The sequence below is a fragment of the Thunnus maccoyii genome, chromosome 24 (genome assembly GCF_910596095.1).
Source record: "Thunnus maccoyii chromosome 24, fThuMac1.1, whole genome shotgun sequence".
Classification (NCBI taxonomy): domain Eukaryota; kingdom Metazoa; phylum Chordata; class Actinopteri; order Scombriformes; family Scombridae; genus Thunnus; species Thunnus maccoyii.
In genome coordinates, this window is record NC_056556.1 from 8,710,511 (window position 1) to 8,726,886 (window position 16,376).

A 16,376-nucleotide genomic window follows, 5' to 3' on the forward strand; every position below is an offset into this window, starting at 1 on the left:
TGGAACACTTTTCCCTCTGTTCCTTCCCGCCACGGTTTCCTTCTAGTGCCGTATGAGTTGGAAATGTCTCAAAACTCCAGCCTACTCTGATGTTTCTCTCTGGGTACTAACTGCTAGAGTAGTTTGGTGTGTGTCTGAGGTAGAAGTTGAGTTTCATGCACTCGTTTTGGTGCTCTCTGTAAAATCTTCTATCTTCTGTCTCTTGCAAGAGAGCTTTACTGGCTGGTGGGTGTCTCGTGTATTTAAGCCTTTACGGATTGTTTTGTCTCATGACAAAAAACCAAAGAGAATTTCCTCAAAACAGAGTCAGCTCGCCTAAACTGACAAATGGATACTGTCAACTTAACAAGGACCTCCAGAGGCCTCGCAGTGAGAGTCTCTCACAAAGGTCAAACTCAGCGAGCACTTACCACAAACCATTCAACACCACAAGATCTCTGCTGGTACGCCCTAAACACCTCCATATCCGACTGGACATGATTCCAGGCAAAGCCATAGATAGAACAAAACACTTGCCCCGTGTGAGGCTCGAACTCACGACCTTCAGATTATGAGACTGACGCGCTGCCTACTGCGCCAACGAGGCCCACAAGACACACCACTCCAAATGGGTGGTTACTCGTGCACAAATGCTTCGGCTGCTGGGTTGTTCCGCCACTTCCCTTTGTTTGCTTTACAATTGCTTATTCGACATCGTACCCTTAGCTTCAAACCCAAGCATCTTCTGTCAGCTCTCTCATGGTAGTAACGGCTGGTCGACCTTGCCAATATTGGACTAACCAACGCCAGCAGCAAACCAAAACTTCTGGGCTTTCAAGGTCATGCAATTGGGATTGTCTCTTATATTCCACCGTCTTCTGAAATCTCTCCCGGAAGGTATGATACTAAGGCCCTCAATACATAAAGAACAAAACAAGGCTCCGACTTACCTCTGGCAAGCCTGAAGTTTGCAGGTGTAGTGTAAAGTATATAATTTACATACTCAGCTCTGCTTGGACATTTGGAGTACCAGTATACGTCACGAGAAGGACTTCCCCAACAGCTTTCCAACATCAGAACTGGGGACTTCTCACTCCCGCGACTTTTCTGCCACTTTTCATGTTCGCAACCGCGTGCAACATTGTGATACCTGACGGGAGACTCAACGACTCTTGTTTGACCATTTCTCCGCCGGTACCTTTCCCACTGCGCTGCCTACAGAGTGCCCCTAGCCTCTAAAACCTCGCTGCATTGGCCGGGAATCGAACCCGGGCCTCCCGCGTGGCAGGCGAGAATTCTACCACTGAACCACCAATGCTCTCGTGCTTTACTCGCTTTTTCCACTCGGACGTTGGAACACTTTTCCCTCTGTTCCTTCCCGCCACTGTTTCCTTCTAGTGCCGTATGAGTTGGAAATGTCTCAAAACTCCAGCCTACTCTGATGTTTCTCTCTGGGTACTAACTGCTAGAGTAGTTTGGTGTGTGTCTGAGGTAGAAGTTGAGTTTCATGCACTCGTTTTGGTGCTCTCTGTAAAATCTTCTATCTTCTGTCTCTTGCAAGAGAGCTTTACTGGCTGGTGGGTGTCTTGTGTATTTAAGCCTTTACGGATTGTTTTGTCTCATGACAAAAAACCAAAGAGAATTTCCTCAAAACAGAGTCAGCTCGCCTAAACTGACAAATGGATACTGTCAACTTAACAAGGACCTCCAGAGGCCTCGCAGTGAGAGTCTCTCACAAAGGTCAAACTCAGCGAGCACTTACCACAAACCATTCAACACCACAAGATCTCTGCTGGTACGCCCTAAACACCTTCATATCCGACTGGACATGATTCCAGGCAAAGCCATAGATAGAACAAAACACTTGCCCCGTGTGAGGCTCGAACTCACGACCTTCAGATTATGAGACTGACGCGCTGCCTACTGCGCCAACGAGGCCCACAGGACACACCACTCCAAATGGGTGGTTACTCGTGCACAAATGCTTCGGCTGCTGGGTTGTTTCACCACTTCCCTTTGTTTGCTTTACAATTGCTTATTCGACATCGTGCCCTTAGCTTCAAACCCAAGCATCTTCTGTCAGCTCTCTCATGGTAGTAACGGCTGGTCGACCTTGCCAATATTGGACTAACCAACGCCAGCAGCAAACCAAAATTTCTGGGCTTTCAAGGTCATGCAATTGGGATTGTCTCTTATATTCCACCGTCTTCTGAAATCTCTCCCGGAAGGTATGATACTAAGGCCCTCAATACATAAAGACCAAAACAAGGCTCCGACTTACCTCTGGCAAGCCTGAAGTTTGCAGGTGTAGTGTAAAGTATATAATTTACATACTCAGCTCTGCTTGGACATTTGGAGTACCAGTATACGTCACGAGAAGGACTTCCCCAACAGCTTTCCAACATCAGAACTGGGGACTTCTCACTCCCGCGACTTTTCTGCCACTTTTCATGTTCGCAACCGCGTGCAACATTGTGATACCTGACGGGAGACTCAACGACTCTTGTTTGACCATTTCTCCGCCGGTACCTTTCCCACTGCGCTGCCTACAGAGTGCCCCTAGCCTCTAAAACCTCGCTGCATTGGCCGGGAATCGAACCCGGGTCTCCCGCGTGGCAGGCGAGAATTCTACCACTGAACCACCAATGCTCTCATGCTTTACTCGCTTTTTCCACTCGGACGTTGGAACACTTTTCCCTCTGTTCCTTCCCGCCACTGTTTCCTTCTAGTGCCGTATGAGTTGGAAATGTCTCAAAACTCCAGCCTACTCTGATGTTTCTCTCTGGGTACTAACTGCTAGAGTAGTTTGGTGTGTGTCTGAGGTAGAAGTTGAGTTTCATGCACTCGTTTTGGTGCTCTCTGTAAAATCTTCTATCTTCTGTCTCTTGCAAGAGAGCTTTACTGGCTGGTGGGTGTCTCGTGTATTTAAGCCTTTACGGATTGTTTTGTCTCATGACAAAAAACCAAAGAGAATTTCCTCAAAACAGAGTCAGCTCGCCTAAACTGACAAATGGATACTGTCAACTTAACAAGGACCTCCAGAGGCCTCGCAGTGAGAGTCTCTCACAAAGGTCAAACTCAGCGAGCACTTACCACAAACCATTCAACACCACAAGATCTCTGCTGGTACGCCCTAAACACCTTCATATCCGACTGGACATGATTCCAGGCAAAGCCATAGATAGAACAAAACACTTGCCCCGTGTGAGGCTCGAACTCACGACCTTCAGATTATGAGACTGACGCGCTGCCTACTGCGCCAACGAGGCCCACAGGACACACCACTCCAAATGGGTGGTTACTCGTGCACAAATGCTTCGGCTGCTGGGTTGTTTCACCACTTCCCTTTGTTTGCTTTACAATTGCTTATTCGACATCGTGCCCTTAGCTTCAAACCCAAGCATCTTCTGTCAGCTCTCTCATGGTAGTAACGGCTGGTCGACCTTGCCAATATTGGACTAACCAACGCCAGCAGCAAACCAAAATTTCTGGGCTTTCAAGGTCATGCAATTGGGATTGTCTCTTATATTCCACCGTCTTCTGAAATCTCTCCCGGAAGGTATGATACTAAGGCCCTCAATACATAAAGACCAAAACAAGGCTCCGACTTACCTCTGGCAAGCCTGAAGTTTGCAGGTGTAGTGTAAAGTATATAATTTACATACTCAGCTCTGCTTGGACATTTGGAGTACCAGTATACGTCACGAGAAGGACTTCCCCAACAGCTTTCCAACATCAGAACTGGGGACTTCTCACTCCCGCGACTTTTCATGTTCGCAACCGCGTGCAACATTGTGATACCTGACGGGAGACTCAACGACTCTTTTTTGACCATTTCTCCGCCGGTACCTTTCCCACTGCGCTGCCTACAGAGTGCCCCTAGCCTCTAAAACCTCGCTGCATTGGCCGGGAATCGAACCCCGGCCTCCCGCGTGGCAGGCGAGAATTCTACCACTGAACCACCAATGCTCTCGTGCTTTACTCGCTTTTTCCACTCGGACGTTGGAACACTTTTCCCTCTGTTCCTTCCCGCCACTGTTTCCTTCTAGTGCCGTATGAGTTGGAAATGTCTCAAAACTCCAGCCTACTCTGATGTTTCTCTCTGGGTACTAACTGCTAGAGTAGTTTGGTGTGTGTCTGAGGTAGAAGTTGAGTTTCATGCACTCGTTTTGGTGCTCTCTGTAAAATCTTCTATCTTCTGTCTCTTGCAAGAGAGCTTTACTGGCTGGTGGGTGTCTCGTGTATTTAAGCCTTTACGGATTGTTTTGTCTCATGACAAAAAACCAAAGAGAATTTCCTCAAAACAGAGTCAGCTCGCCTAAACTGACAAATGGATACTGTCAACTTAACAAGGACCTCCAGAGGCCTCGCAGTGAGAGTCTCTCACAAAGGTCAAACTCAGCGAGCACTTACCACAAACCATTCAACACCACAAGATCTCTGCTGGTACGCCCTAAACACCTTCATATCCGACTGGACATGATTCCAGGCAAAGCCATAGATAGAACAAAACACTTGCCCCGTGTGAGGCTCGAACTCACGACCTTCAGATTATGAGACTGACGCGCTGCCTACTGCGCCAACGAGGCCCACAGGACACACCACTCCAAATGGGTGGTTACTCGTGCACAAATGCTTCGGCTGCTGGGTTGTTTCACCACTTCCCTTTGTTTGCTTTACAATTGCTTATTCGACATCGTGCCCTTAGCTTCAAACCCAAGCATCTTCTGTCAGCTCTCTCATGGTAGTAACGGCTGGTCGACCTTGCCAATATTGGACTAACCAACGCCAGCAGCAAACCAAAATTTCTGGGCTTTCAAGGTCATGCAATTGGGATTGTCTCTTATATTCCACCGTCTTCTGAAATCTCTCCCGGAAGGTATGATACTAAGGCCCTCAATACATAAAGACCAAAACAAGGCTCCGACTTACCTCTGGCAAGCCTGAAGTTTGCAGGTGTAGTGTAAAGTATATAATTTACATACTCAGCTCTGCTTGGACATTTGGAGTACCAGTATACGTCACGAGAAGGACTTCCCCAACAGCTTTCCAACATCAGAACTGGGGACTTCTCACTCCCGCGACTTTTCTGCCACTTTTCATGTTCGCAACCGCGTGCAACATTGTGATACCTGACGGGAGACTCAACGACTCTTGTTTGACCATTTCTCCGCCGGTACCTTTCCCACTGCGCTGCCTACAGAGTGCCCCTAGCCTCTAAAACCTCGCTGCATTGGCCGGGAATCGAACCCGGGCCTCCCGCGTGGCAGGCGAGAATTCTACCACTGAACCACCAATGCTCTCGTGCTTTACTCGCTTTTTCCACTCGGACGTTGGAACACTTTTCCCTCTGTTCCTTCCCGCCACTGTTTCCTTCTAGTGCCGTATGAGTTGGAAATGTCTCAAAACTCCAGCCTACTCTGATGTTTCTCTCTGGGTACTAACTGCTAGAGTAGTTTGGTGTGTGTCTGAGGTAGAAGTTGAGTTTCATGCACTCGTTTTGGTGCTCTCTGTAAAATCTTCTATCTTCTGTCTCTTGCAAGAGAGCTTTACTGGCTGGTGGGTGTCTCGTGTATTTAAGCCTTTACGGATTGTTTTGTCTCATGACAAAAAACCAAAGAGAATTTCCTCAAAACAGAGTCAGCTCGCCTAAACTGACAAATGGATACTGTCAACTTAACAAGGACCTCCAGAGGCCTCGCAGTGAGAGTCTCTCACAAAGGTCAAACTCAGCGAGCACTTACCACAAACCATTCAACACCACAAGATCTCTGCTGGTACGCCCTAAACACCTTCATATCCGACTGGACATGATTCCAGGCAAAGCCATAGATAGAACAAAACACTTGCCCCGTGTGAGGCTCGAACTCACGACCTTCAGATTATGAGACTGACGCGCTGCCTACTGCGCCAACGAGGCCCACAGGACACACCACTCCAAATGGGTGGTTACTCGTGCACAAATGCTTCGGCTGCTGGGTTGTTTCACCACTTCCCTTTGTTTGCTTTACAATTGCTTATTCGACATCGTGCCCTTAGCTTCAAACCCAAGCATCTTCTGTCAGCTCTCTCATGGTAGTAACGGCTGGTCGACCTTGCCAATATTGGACTAACCAACGCCAGCAGCAAACCAAAATTTCTGGGCTTTCAAGGTCATGCAATTGGGATTGTCTCTTATATTCCACCGTCTTCTGAAATCTCTCCCGGAAGGTATGATACTAAGGCCCTCAATACATAAAGACCAAAACAAGGCTCCGACTTACCTCTGGCAAGCCTGAAGTTTGCAGGTGTAGTGTAAAGTATATAATTTACATACTCAGCTCTGCTTGGACATTTGGAGTACCAGTATACGTCACGAGAAGGACTTCCCCAACAGCTTTCCAACATCAGAACTGGGGACTTCTCACTCCCGCGACTTTTCATGTTCGCAACCGCGTGCAACATTGTGATACCTGACGGGAGACTCAACGACTCTTTTTTGACCATTTCTCCGCCGGTACCTTTCCCACTGCGCTGCCTACAGAGTGCCCCTAGCCTCTAAAACCTCGCTGCATTGGCCGGGAATCGAACCCCGGCCTCCCGCGTGGCAGGCGAGAATTCTACCACTGAACCACCAATGCTCTCGTGCTTTACTCGCTTTTTCCACTCGGACGTTGGAACACTTTTCCCTCTGTTCCTTCCCGCCACTGTTTCCTTCTAGTGCCGTATGAGTTGGAAATGTCTCAAAACTCCAGCCTACTCTGATGTTTCTCTCTGGGTACTAACTGCTAGAGTAGTTTGGTGTGTGTCTGAGGTAGAAGTTGAGTTTCATGCACTCGTTTTGGTGCTCTCTGTAAAATCTTCTATCTTCTGTCTCTTGCAAGAGAGCTTTACTGGCTGGTGGGTGTCTCGTGTATTTAAGCCTTTACGGATTGTTTTGTCTCATGACAAAAAACCAAAGAGAATTTCCTCAAAACAGAGTCAGCTCGCCTAAACTGACAAATGGATACTGTCAACTTAACAAGGACCTCCAGAGGCCTCGCAGTGAGAGTCTCTCACAAAGGTCAAACTCAGCGAGCACTTACCACAAACCATTCAACACCACAAGATCTCTGCTGGTACGCCCTAAACACCTTCATATCCGACTGGACATGATTCCAGGCAAAGCCATAGATAGAACAAAACACTTGCCCCTTGTGAGGCTCGAACTCACGACCTTCAGATTATGAGACTGACGCGCTGCCTACTGCGCCAACGAGGCCCACAGGACACACCACTCCAAATGGGTGGTTACTCGTGCACAAATGCTTCGGCTGCTGGGTTGTTTCACCACTTCCCTTTGTTTGCTTTACAATTGCTTATTCGACATCGTGCCCTTAGCTTCAAACCCAAGCATCTTCTGTCAGCTCTCTCATGGTAGTAACGGCTGGTCGACCTTGCCAATATTGGACTAACCAACGCCAGCAGCAAACCAAAATTTCTGGGCTTTCAAGGTCATGCAATTGGGATTGTCTCTTATATTCCACCGTCTTCTGAAATCTCTCCCGGAAGGTATGATACTAAGGCCCTCAATACATAAAGACCAAAACAAGGCTCCGACTTACCTCTGGCAAGCCTGAAGTTTGCAGGTGTAGTGTAAAGTATATAATTTACATACTCAGCTCTGCTTGGACATTTGGAGTACCAGTATACGTCACGAGAAGGACTTCCCCAACAGCTTTCCAACATCAGAACTGGGGACTTCTCACTCCCGCGACTTTTCTGCCACTTTTCATGTTCGCAACCGCGTGCAACATTGTGATACCTGACGGGAGACTCAACGACTCTTGTTTGACCATTTCTCCGCCGGTACCTTTCCCACTGCGCTGCCTACAGAGTGCCCCTAGCCTCTAAAACCTCGCTGCATTGGCCGGGAATCGAACCCGGGCCTCCCGCGTGGCAGGCGAGAATTCTACCACTGAACCACCAATGCTCTCGTGCTTTACTCGCTTTTTCCACTCGGACGTTGGAACACTTTTCCCTCTGTTCCTTCCCGCCACTGTTTCCTTCTAGTGCCGTATGAGTTGGAAATGTCTCAAAACTCCAGCCTACTCTGATGTTTCTCTCTGGGTACTAACTGCTAGAGTAGTTTGGTGTGTGTCTGAGGTAGAAGTTGAGTTTCATGCACTCGTTTTGGTGCTCTCTGTAAAATCTTCTATCTTCTGTCTCTTGCAAGAGAGCTTTACTGGCTGGTGGGTGTCTCGTGTATTTAAGCCTTTACGGATTGTTTTGTCTCATGACAAAAAACCAAAGAGAATTTCCTCAAAACAGAGTCAGCTCGCCTAAACTGACAAATGGATACTGTCAACTTAACAAGGACCTCCAGAGGCCTCGCAGTGAGAGTCTCTCACAAAGGTCAAACTCAGCGAGCACTTACCACAAACCATTCAACACCACAAGATCTCTGCTGGTACGCCCTAAACACCTTCATATCCGACTGGACATGATTCCAGGCAAAGCCATAGATAGAACAAAACACTTGCCCCGTGTGAGGCTCGAACTCACGACCTTCAGATTATGAGACTGACGCGCTGCCTACTGCGCCAACGAGGCCCACAGGACACACCACTCCAAATGGGTGGTTACTCGTGCACAAATGCTTCGGCTGCTGGGTTGTTTCACCACTTCCCTTTGTTTGCTTTACAATTGCTTATTCGACATCGTGCCCTTAGCTTCAAACCCAAGCATCTTCTGTCAGCTCTCTCATGGTAGTAACGGCTGGTCGACCTTGCCAATATTGGACTAACCAACGCCAGCAGCAAACCAAAATTTCTGGGCTTTCAAGGTCATGCAATTGGGATTGTCTCTTATATTCCACCGTCTTCTGAAATCTCTCCCGGAAGGTATGATACTAAGGCCCTCAATACATAAAGACCAAAACAAGGCTCCGACTTACCTCTGGCAAGCCTGAAGTTTGCAGGTGTAGTGTAAAGTATATAATTTACATACTCAGCTCTGCTTGGACATTTGGAGTACCAGTATACGTCACGAGAAGGACTTCCCCAACAGCTTTCCAACATCAGAACTGGGGACTTCTCACTCCCGCGACTTTTCATGTTCGCAACCGCGTGCAACATTGTGATACCTGACGGGAGACTCAACGACTCTTTTTTGACCATTTCTCCGCCGGTACCTTTCCCACTGCGCTGCCTACAGAGTGCCCCTAGCCTCTAAAACCTCGCTGCATTGGCCGGGAATCGAACCCCGGCCTCCCGCGTGGCAGGCGAGAATTCTACCACTGAACCACCAATGCTCTCGTGCTTTACTCGCTTTTTCCACTCGGACGTTGGAACACTTTTCCCTCTGTTCCTTCCCGCCACTGTTTCCTTCTAGTGCCGTATGAGTTGGAAATGTCTCAAAACTCCAGCCTACTCTGATGTTTCTCTCTGGGTACTAACTGCTAGAGTAGTTTGGTGTGTGTCTGAGGTAGAAGTTGAGTTTCATGCACTCGTTTTGGTGCTCTCTGTAAAATCTTCTATCTTCTGTCTCTTGCAAGAGAGCTTTACTGGCTGGTGGGTGTCTCGTGTATTTAAGCCTTTACGGATTGTTTTGTCTCATGACAAAAAACCAAAGAGAATTTCCTCAAAACAGAGTCAGCTCGCCTAAACTGACAAATGGATACTGTCAACTTAACAAGGACCTCCAGAGGCCTCGCAGTGAGAGTCTCTCACAAAGGTCAAACTCAGCGAGCACTTACCACAAACCATTCAACACCACAAGATCTCTGCTGGTACGCCCTAAACACCTTCATATCCGACTGGACATGATTCCAGGCAAAGCCATAGATAGAACAAAACACTTGCCCCTTGTGAGGCTCGAACTCACGACCTTCAGATTATGAGACTGACGCGCTGCCTACTGCGCCAACGAGGCCCACAGGACACACCACTCCAAATGGGTGGTTACTCGTGCACAAATGCTTCGGCTGCTGGGTTGTTTCACCACTTCCCTTTGTTTGCTTTACAATTGCTTATTCGACATCGTGCCCTTAGCTTCAAACCCAAGCATCTTCTGTCAGCTCTCTCATGGTAGTAACGGCTGGTCGACCTTGCCAATATTGGACTAACCAACGCCAGCAGCAAACCAAAATTTCTGGGCTTTCAAGGTCATGCAATTGGGATTGTCTCTTATATTCCACCGTCTTCTGAAATCTCTCCCGGAAGGTATGATACTAAGGCCCTCAATACATAAAGACCAAAACAAGGCTCCGACTTACCTCTGGCAAGCCTGAAGTTTGCAGGTGTAGTGTAAAGTATATAATTTACATACTCAGCTCTGCTTGGACATTTGGAGTACCAGTATACGTCACGAGAAGGACTTCCCCAACAGCTTTCCAACATCAGAACTGGGGACTTCTCACTCCCGCGACTTTTCTGCCACTTTTCATGTTCGCAACCGCGTGCAACATTGTGATACCTGACGGGAGACTCAACGACTCTTTTTTGACCATTTCTCCGCCGGTACCTTTCCCACTGCGCTGCCTACAGAGTGCCCCTAGCCTCTAAAACCTCGCTGCATTGGCCGGGAATCGAACCCGGGTCTCCCGCGTGGCAGGCGAGAATTCTACCAATGAACCACCAATGCTCTCGTGCTTTACTCGCTTTTTCCACTCGGACGTTGGAACACTTTTCCCTCTGTTCCTTCCCGCCACTGTTTCCTTCTAGTGCCGTATGAGTTGGAAATGTCTCAAAACTCCAGCCTACTCTGATGTTTCTCTCTGGGTACTAACTGCTAGAGTAGTTTGGTGTGTGTCTGAGGTAGAAGTTGAGTTTCATGCACTCGTTTTGGTGCTCTCTGTAAAATCTTCTATCTTCTGTCTCTTGCAAGAGAGCTTTACTGGCTGGTGGGTGTCTCGTGTATTTAAGCCTTTACGGATTGTTTTGTCTCATGACAAAAAACCAAAGAGAATTTCCTCAAAACAGAGTCAGCTCGCCTAAACTGACAAATGGATACTGTCAACTTAACAAGGACCTCCAGAGGCCTCGCAGTGAGAGTCTCTCACAAAGGTCAAACTCAGCGAGCACTTACCACAAACCATTCAACACCACAAGATCTCTGCTGGTACGCCCTAAACACCTTCATATCCGACTGGACATGATTCCAGGCAAAGCCATAGATAGAACAAAACACTTGCCCCTTGTGAGGCTCGAACTCACGACCTTCAGATTATGAGACTGACGCGCTGCCTACTGCGCCAACGAGGCCCACAGGACACACCACTCCAAATGGGTGGTTACTCGTGCACAAATGCTTCGGCTGCTGGGTTGTTTCACCACTTCCCTTTGTTTGCTTTACAATTGCTTATTCGACATCGTGCCCTTAGCTTCAAACCCAAGCATCTTCTGTCAGCTCTCTCATGGTAGTAACGGCTGGTCGACCTTGCCAATATTGGACTAACCAACGCCAGCAGCAAACCAAAATTTCTGGGCTTTCAAGGTCATGCAATTGGGATTGTCTCTTATATTCCACCGTCTTCTGAAATCTCTCCCGGAAGGTATGATACTAAGGCCCTCAATACATAAAGACCAAAACAAGGCTCCGACTTACCTCTGGCAAGCCTGAAGTTTGCAGGTGTAGTGTAAAGTATATAATTTACATACTCAGCTCTGCTTGGACATTTGGAGTACCAGTATACGTCACGAGAAGGACTTCCCCAACAGCTTTCCAACATCAGAACTGGGGACTTCTCACTCCCGCGACTTTTCTGCCACTTTTCATGTTCGCAACCGCGTGCAACATTGTGATACCTGACGGGAGACTCAACGACTCTTGTTTGACCATTTCTCCGCCGGTACCTTTCCCACTGCGCTGCCTACAGAGTGCCCCTAGCCTCTAAAACCTCGCTGCATTGGCCGGGAATCGAACCCGGGCCTCCCGCGTGGCAGGCGAGAATTCTACCACTGAACCACCAATGCTCTCGTGCTTTACTCGCTTTTTCCACTCGGACGTTGGAACACTTTTCCCTCTGTTCCTTCCCGCCACTGTTTCCTTCTAGTGCCGTATGAGTTGGAAATGTCTCAAAACTCCAGCCTACTCTGATGTTTCTCTCTGGGTACTAACTGCTAGAGTAGTTTGGTGTGTGTCTGAGGTAGAAGTTGAGTTTCATGCACTCGTTTTGGTGCTCTCTGTAAAATCTTCTATCTTCTGTCTCTTGCAAGAGAGCTTTACTGGCTGGTGGGTGTCTCGTGTATTTAAGCCTTTACGGATTGTTTTGTCTCATGACAAAAAACCAAAGAGAATTTCCTCAAAACAGAGTCAGCTCGCCTAAACTGACAAATGGATACTGTCAACTTAACAAGGACCTCCAGAGGCCTCGCAGTGAGAGTCTCTCACAAAGGTCAAACTCAGCGAGCACTTACCACAAACCATTCAACACCACAAGATCTCTGCTGGTACGCCCTAAACACCTTCATATCCGACTGGACATGATTCCAGGCAAAGCCATAGATAGAACAAAACACTTGCCCCGTGTGAGGCTCGAACTCACGACCTTCAGATTATGAGACTGACGCGCTGCCTACTGCGCCAACGAGGCCCACAGGACACACCACTCCAAATGGGTGGTTACTCGTGCACAAATGCTTCGGCTGCTGGGTTGTTTCACCACTTCCCTTTGTTTGCTTTACAATTGCTTATTCGACATCGTGCCCTTAGCTTCAAACCCAAGCATCTTCTGTCAGCTCTCTCATGGTAGTAACGGCTGGTCGACCTTGCCAATATTGGACTAACCAACGCCAGCAGCAAACCAAAATTTCTGGGCTTTCAAGGTCATGCAATTGGGATTGTCTCTTATATTCCACCGTCTTCTGAAATCTCTCCCGGAAGGTATGATACTAAGGCCCTCAATACATAAAGACCAAAACAAGGCTCCGACTTACCTCTGGCAAGCCTGAAGTTTGCAGGTGTAGTGTAAAGTATATAATTTACATACTCAGCTCTGCTTGGACATTTGGAGTACCAGTATACGTCACGAGAAGGACTTCCCCAACAGCTTTCCAACATCAGAACTGGGGACTTCTCACTCCCGCGACTTTTCTGCCACTTTTCATGTTCGCAACCGCGTGCAACATTGTGATACCTGACGGGAGACTCAACGACTCTTGTTTGACCATTTCTCCGCCGGTACCTTTCCCACTGCGCTGCCTACAGAGTGCCCCTAGCCTCTAAAACCTCGCTGCATTGGCCGGGAATCGAACCCGGGCCTCCCGCGTGGCAGGCGAGAATTCTACCACTGAACCACCAATGCTCTCGTGCTTTACTCGCTTTTTCCACTCGGACGTTGGAACACTTTTCCCTCTGTTCCTTCCCGCCACTGTTTCCTTCTAGTGCCGTATGAGTTGGAAATGTCTCAAAACTCCAGCCTACTCTGATGTTTCTCTCTGGGTACTAACTGCTAGAGTAGTTTGGTGTGTGTCTGAGGTAGAAGTTGAGTTTCATGCACTCGTTTTGGTGCTCTCTGTAAAATCTTCTATCTTCTGTCTCTTGCAAGAGAGCTTTACTGGCTGGTGGGTGTCTCGTGTATTTAAGCCTTTACGGATTGTTTTGTCTCATGACAAAAAACCAAAGAGAATTTCCTCAAAACAGAGTCAGCTCGCCTAAACTGACAAATGGATACTGTCAACTTAACAAGGACCTCCAGAGGCCTCGCAGTGAGAGTCTCTCACAAAGGTCAAACTCAGCGAGCACTTACCACAAACCATTCAACACCACAAGATCTCTGCTGGTACGCCCTAAACACCTTCATATCCGACTGGACATGATTCCAGGCAAAGCCATAGATAGAACAAAACACTTGCCCCGTGTGAGGCTCGAACTCACGACCTTCAGATTATGAGACTGACGCGCTGCCTACTGCGCCAACGAGGCCCACAGGACACACCACTCCAAATGGGTGGTTACTCGTGCACAAATGCTTCGGCTGCTGGGTTGTTTCACCACTTCCCTTTGTTTGCTTTACAATTGCTTATTCGACATCGTGCCCTTAGCTTCAAACCCAAGCATCTTCTGTCAGCTCTCTCATGGTAGTAACGGCTGGTCGACCTTGCCAATATTGGACTAACCAACGCCAGCAGCAAACCAAAATTTCTGGGCTTTCAAGGTCATGCAATTGGGATTGTCTCTTATATTCCACCGTCTTCTGAAATCTCTCCCGGAAGGTATGATACTAAGGCCCTCAATACATAAAGACCAAAACAAGGCTCAGACTTACCTCTGGCAAGCCTGAAGTTTGCAGGTGTAGTGTAAAGTATATAATTTACATACTCAGCTCTGCTTGGACATTTGGAGTACCAGTATACGTCACGAGAAGGACTTCCCCAACAGCTTTCCAACATCAGAACTGGGGACTTCTCACTCCCGCGACTTTTCTGCCACTTTTCATGTTCGCAACCGCGTGCAACATTGTGATACCTGACGGGAGACTCAACGACTCTTGTTTGACCATTTCTCCGCCGGTACCTTTCCCACTGCGCTGCCTACAGAGTGCCCCTAGCCTCTAAAACCTCGCTGCATTGGCCGGGAATCGAACCCGGGCCTCCCGCGTGGCAGGCGAGAATTCTACCACTGAACCACCAATGCTCTCGTGCTTTACTCGCTTTTTCCACTCGGACGTTGGAACACTTTTCCCTCTGTTCCTTCCCGCCACTGTTTCCTTCTAGTGCCGTATGAGTTGGAAATGTCTCAAAACTCCAGCCTACTCTGATGTTTCTCTCTGGGTACTAACTGCTAGAGTAGTTTGGTGTGTGTCTGAGGTAGAAGTTGAGTTTCATGCACTCGTTTTGGTGCTCTCTGTAAAATCTTCTATCTTCTGTCTCTTGCAAGAGAGCTTTACTGGCTGGTGGGTGTCTCATGTATTTAAGCCTTTACGGATTGTTTTGTCTCATGACAAAAAACCAAAGAGAATTTCCTCAAAACAGAGTCAGCTCGCCTAAACTGACAAATGGATACTGTCAACTTAACAAGGACCTCCAGAGGCCTCGCAGTGAGAGTCTCTCACAAAGGTCAAACTCAGCGAGCACTTACCACAAACCATTCAACACCACAAGATCTCTGCTGGTACGCCCTAAACACCTTCATATCCGACTGGACATGATTCCAGGCAAAGCCATAGATAGAACAAAACACTTGCCCCGTGTGAGGCTCGAACTCACGACCTTCAGATTATGAGACTGACGCGCTGCCTACTGCGCCAACGAGGCCCACAGGACACACCACTCCAAATGGGTGGTTACTCGTGCACAAATGCTTCGGCTGCTGGGTTGTTTCACCACTTCCCTTTGTTTGCTTTACAATTGCTTATTCGACATCGTGCCCTTAGCTTCAAACCCAAGCATCTTCTGTCAGCTCTCTCATGGTAGTAACGGCTGGTCGACCTTGCCAATATTGGACTAACCAACGCCAGCAGCAAACCAAAATTTCTGGGCTTTCAAGGTCATGCAATTGGGATTGTCTCTTATATTCCACCGTCTTCTGAAATCTCTCCCGGAAGGTATGATACTAAGGCCCTCAATACATAAAGACCAAAACAAGGCTCCGACTTACCTCTGGCAAGCCTGAAGTTTGCAGGTGTAGTGTAAAGTATATAATTTACATACTCAGCTCTGCTTGGACATTTGGAGTACCAGTATACGTCACGAGAAGGACTTCCCCAACAGCTTTCCAACATCAGAACTGGGGACTTCTCACTCCCGCGACTTTTCTGCCACTTTTCATGTTCGCAACCGCGTGCAACATTGTGATACCTGACGGGAGACTCAACGACTCTTGTTTGACCATTTCTCCGCCGGTACCTTTCCCACTGCGCTGCCTACAGAGTGCCCCTAGCCTCTAAAACCTCGCTGCATTGGCCGGGAATCGAACCCGGGCCTCCCGCGTGGCAGGCGAGAATTCTACCACTGAACCACCAATGCTCTCGTGCTTTACTCGCTTTTTCCACTCGGACGTTGGAACACTTTTCCCTCTGTTCCTTCCCGCCACTGTTTCCTTCTAGTGCCGTATGAGTTGGAAATGTCTCAAAACTCCAGCCTACTCTGATGTTTCTCTCTGGGTACTAACTGCTAGAGTAGTTTGGTGTGTGTCTGAGGTAGAAGTTGAGTTTCATGCACTCGTTTTGGTGCTCTCTGTAAAATCTTCTATCTTCTGTCTCTTGCAAGAGAGCTTTACTGGCTGGTGGGTGTCTCGTGTATTTAAGCCTTTACGGATTGTTTTGTCTCATGACAAAAAACCAAAGAGAATTTCCTCAAAACAGAGTCAGCTCGCCTAAACTGACAAATGGATACTGTCAACTTAACAAGGACCTCCAGAGGCCTCGCAGTGAGAGTCTCTCACAAAGGTCAAACTCAGCGAGCACTTACCACAAACCATTCAACACCACAAGATCT

The 16,376-nt window shown here is 48.1% G+C and overlaps 24 non-coding genes across 24 annotated transcripts; all 24 read right to left on the reverse strand.

The window, feature by feature from the left end:
- Positions 1-513: 513 nt before the first annotated feature.
- On the reverse strand, positions 514-586 carry trnam-cau. The gene has a single exon. It is a non-coding gene; the product is annotated as a tRNA-Met (tRNA).
- Positions 587-1,226: 640 nt separating this feature from the next.
- trnag-gcc lies at positions 1,227-1,297 on the reverse strand. Its single transcript has one exon. It is a non-coding gene; the product is annotated as a tRNA-Gly (tRNA).
- Positions 1,298-1,844: 547 nt separating this feature from the next.
- Positions 1,845-1,917, reverse strand: trnam-cau. The gene has a single exon. It is a non-coding gene; the product is annotated as a tRNA-Met (tRNA).
- A 640-nt stretch (positions 1,918-2,557) lies between these two features.
- Positions 2,558-2,628, reverse strand: trnag-gcc. Its single transcript has one exon. It is a non-coding gene; the product is annotated as a tRNA-Gly (tRNA).
- A 547-nt stretch (positions 2,629-3,175) lies between these two features.
- Positions 3,176-3,248, reverse strand: trnam-cau. The gene has a single exon. It is a non-coding gene; the product is annotated as a tRNA-Met (tRNA).
- A 629-nt stretch (positions 3,249-3,877) lies between these two features.
- trnag-gcc lies at positions 3,878-3,948 on the reverse strand. The gene has a single exon. It is a non-coding gene; the product is annotated as a tRNA-Gly (tRNA).
- A 547-nt stretch (positions 3,949-4,495) lies between these two features.
- trnam-cau lies at positions 4,496-4,568 on the reverse strand. Its single transcript has one exon. It is a non-coding gene; the product is annotated as a tRNA-Met (tRNA).
- A 640-nt stretch (positions 4,569-5,208) lies between these two features.
- On the reverse strand, positions 5,209-5,279 carry trnag-gcc. Its single transcript has one exon. It is a non-coding gene; the product is annotated as a tRNA-Gly (tRNA).
- Positions 5,280-5,826: 547 nt separating this feature from the next.
- On the reverse strand, positions 5,827-5,899 carry trnam-cau. Its single transcript has one exon. It is a non-coding gene; the product is annotated as a tRNA-Met (tRNA).
- A 629-nt stretch (positions 5,900-6,528) lies between these two features.
- trnag-gcc lies at positions 6,529-6,599 on the reverse strand. The gene has a single exon. It is a non-coding gene; the product is annotated as a tRNA-Gly (tRNA).
- A 547-nt stretch (positions 6,600-7,146) lies between these two features.
- trnam-cau lies at positions 7,147-7,219 on the reverse strand. Its single transcript has one exon. It is a non-coding gene; the product is annotated as a tRNA-Met (tRNA).
- Positions 7,220-7,859: 640 nt separating this feature from the next.
- Positions 7,860-7,930, reverse strand: trnag-gcc. The gene has a single exon. It is a non-coding gene; the product is annotated as a tRNA-Gly (tRNA).
- Positions 7,931-8,477: 547 nt separating this feature from the next.
- On the reverse strand, positions 8,478-8,550 carry trnam-cau. Its single transcript has one exon. It is a non-coding gene; the product is annotated as a tRNA-Met (tRNA).
- A 629-nt stretch (positions 8,551-9,179) lies between these two features.
- trnag-gcc lies at positions 9,180-9,250 on the reverse strand. The gene has a single exon. It is a non-coding gene; the product is annotated as a tRNA-Gly (tRNA).
- Positions 9,251-9,797: 547 nt separating this feature from the next.
- Positions 9,798-9,870, reverse strand: trnam-cau. Its single transcript has one exon. It is a non-coding gene; the product is annotated as a tRNA-Met (tRNA).
- A 640-nt stretch (positions 9,871-10,510) lies between these two features.
- Positions 10,511-10,581, reverse strand: trnag-gcc. The gene has a single exon. It is a non-coding gene; the product is annotated as a tRNA-Gly (tRNA).
- A 547-nt stretch (positions 10,582-11,128) lies between these two features.
- On the reverse strand, positions 11,129-11,201 carry trnam-cau. Its single transcript has one exon. It is a non-coding gene; the product is annotated as a tRNA-Met (tRNA).
- A 640-nt stretch (positions 11,202-11,841) lies between these two features.
- trnag-gcc lies at positions 11,842-11,912 on the reverse strand. The gene has a single exon. It is a non-coding gene; the product is annotated as a tRNA-Gly (tRNA).
- A 547-nt stretch (positions 11,913-12,459) lies between these two features.
- On the reverse strand, positions 12,460-12,532 carry trnam-cau. The gene has a single exon. It is a non-coding gene; the product is annotated as a tRNA-Met (tRNA).
- Positions 12,533-13,172: 640 nt separating this feature from the next.
- Positions 13,173-13,243, reverse strand: trnag-gcc. Its single transcript has one exon. It is a non-coding gene; the product is annotated as a tRNA-Gly (tRNA).
- A 547-nt stretch (positions 13,244-13,790) lies between these two features.
- Positions 13,791-13,863, reverse strand: trnam-cau. Its single transcript has one exon. It is a non-coding gene; the product is annotated as a tRNA-Met (tRNA).
- A 640-nt stretch (positions 13,864-14,503) lies between these two features.
- Positions 14,504-14,574, reverse strand: trnag-gcc. The gene has a single exon. It is a non-coding gene; the product is annotated as a tRNA-Gly (tRNA).
- Positions 14,575-15,121: 547 nt separating this feature from the next.
- trnam-cau lies at positions 15,122-15,194 on the reverse strand. Its single transcript has one exon. It is a non-coding gene; the product is annotated as a tRNA-Met (tRNA).
- A 640-nt stretch (positions 15,195-15,834) lies between these two features.
- trnag-gcc lies at positions 15,835-15,905 on the reverse strand. The gene has a single exon. It is a non-coding gene; the product is annotated as a tRNA-Gly (tRNA).
- Between the last annotated feature and the right edge of the window lie 471 nt (positions 15,906-16,376).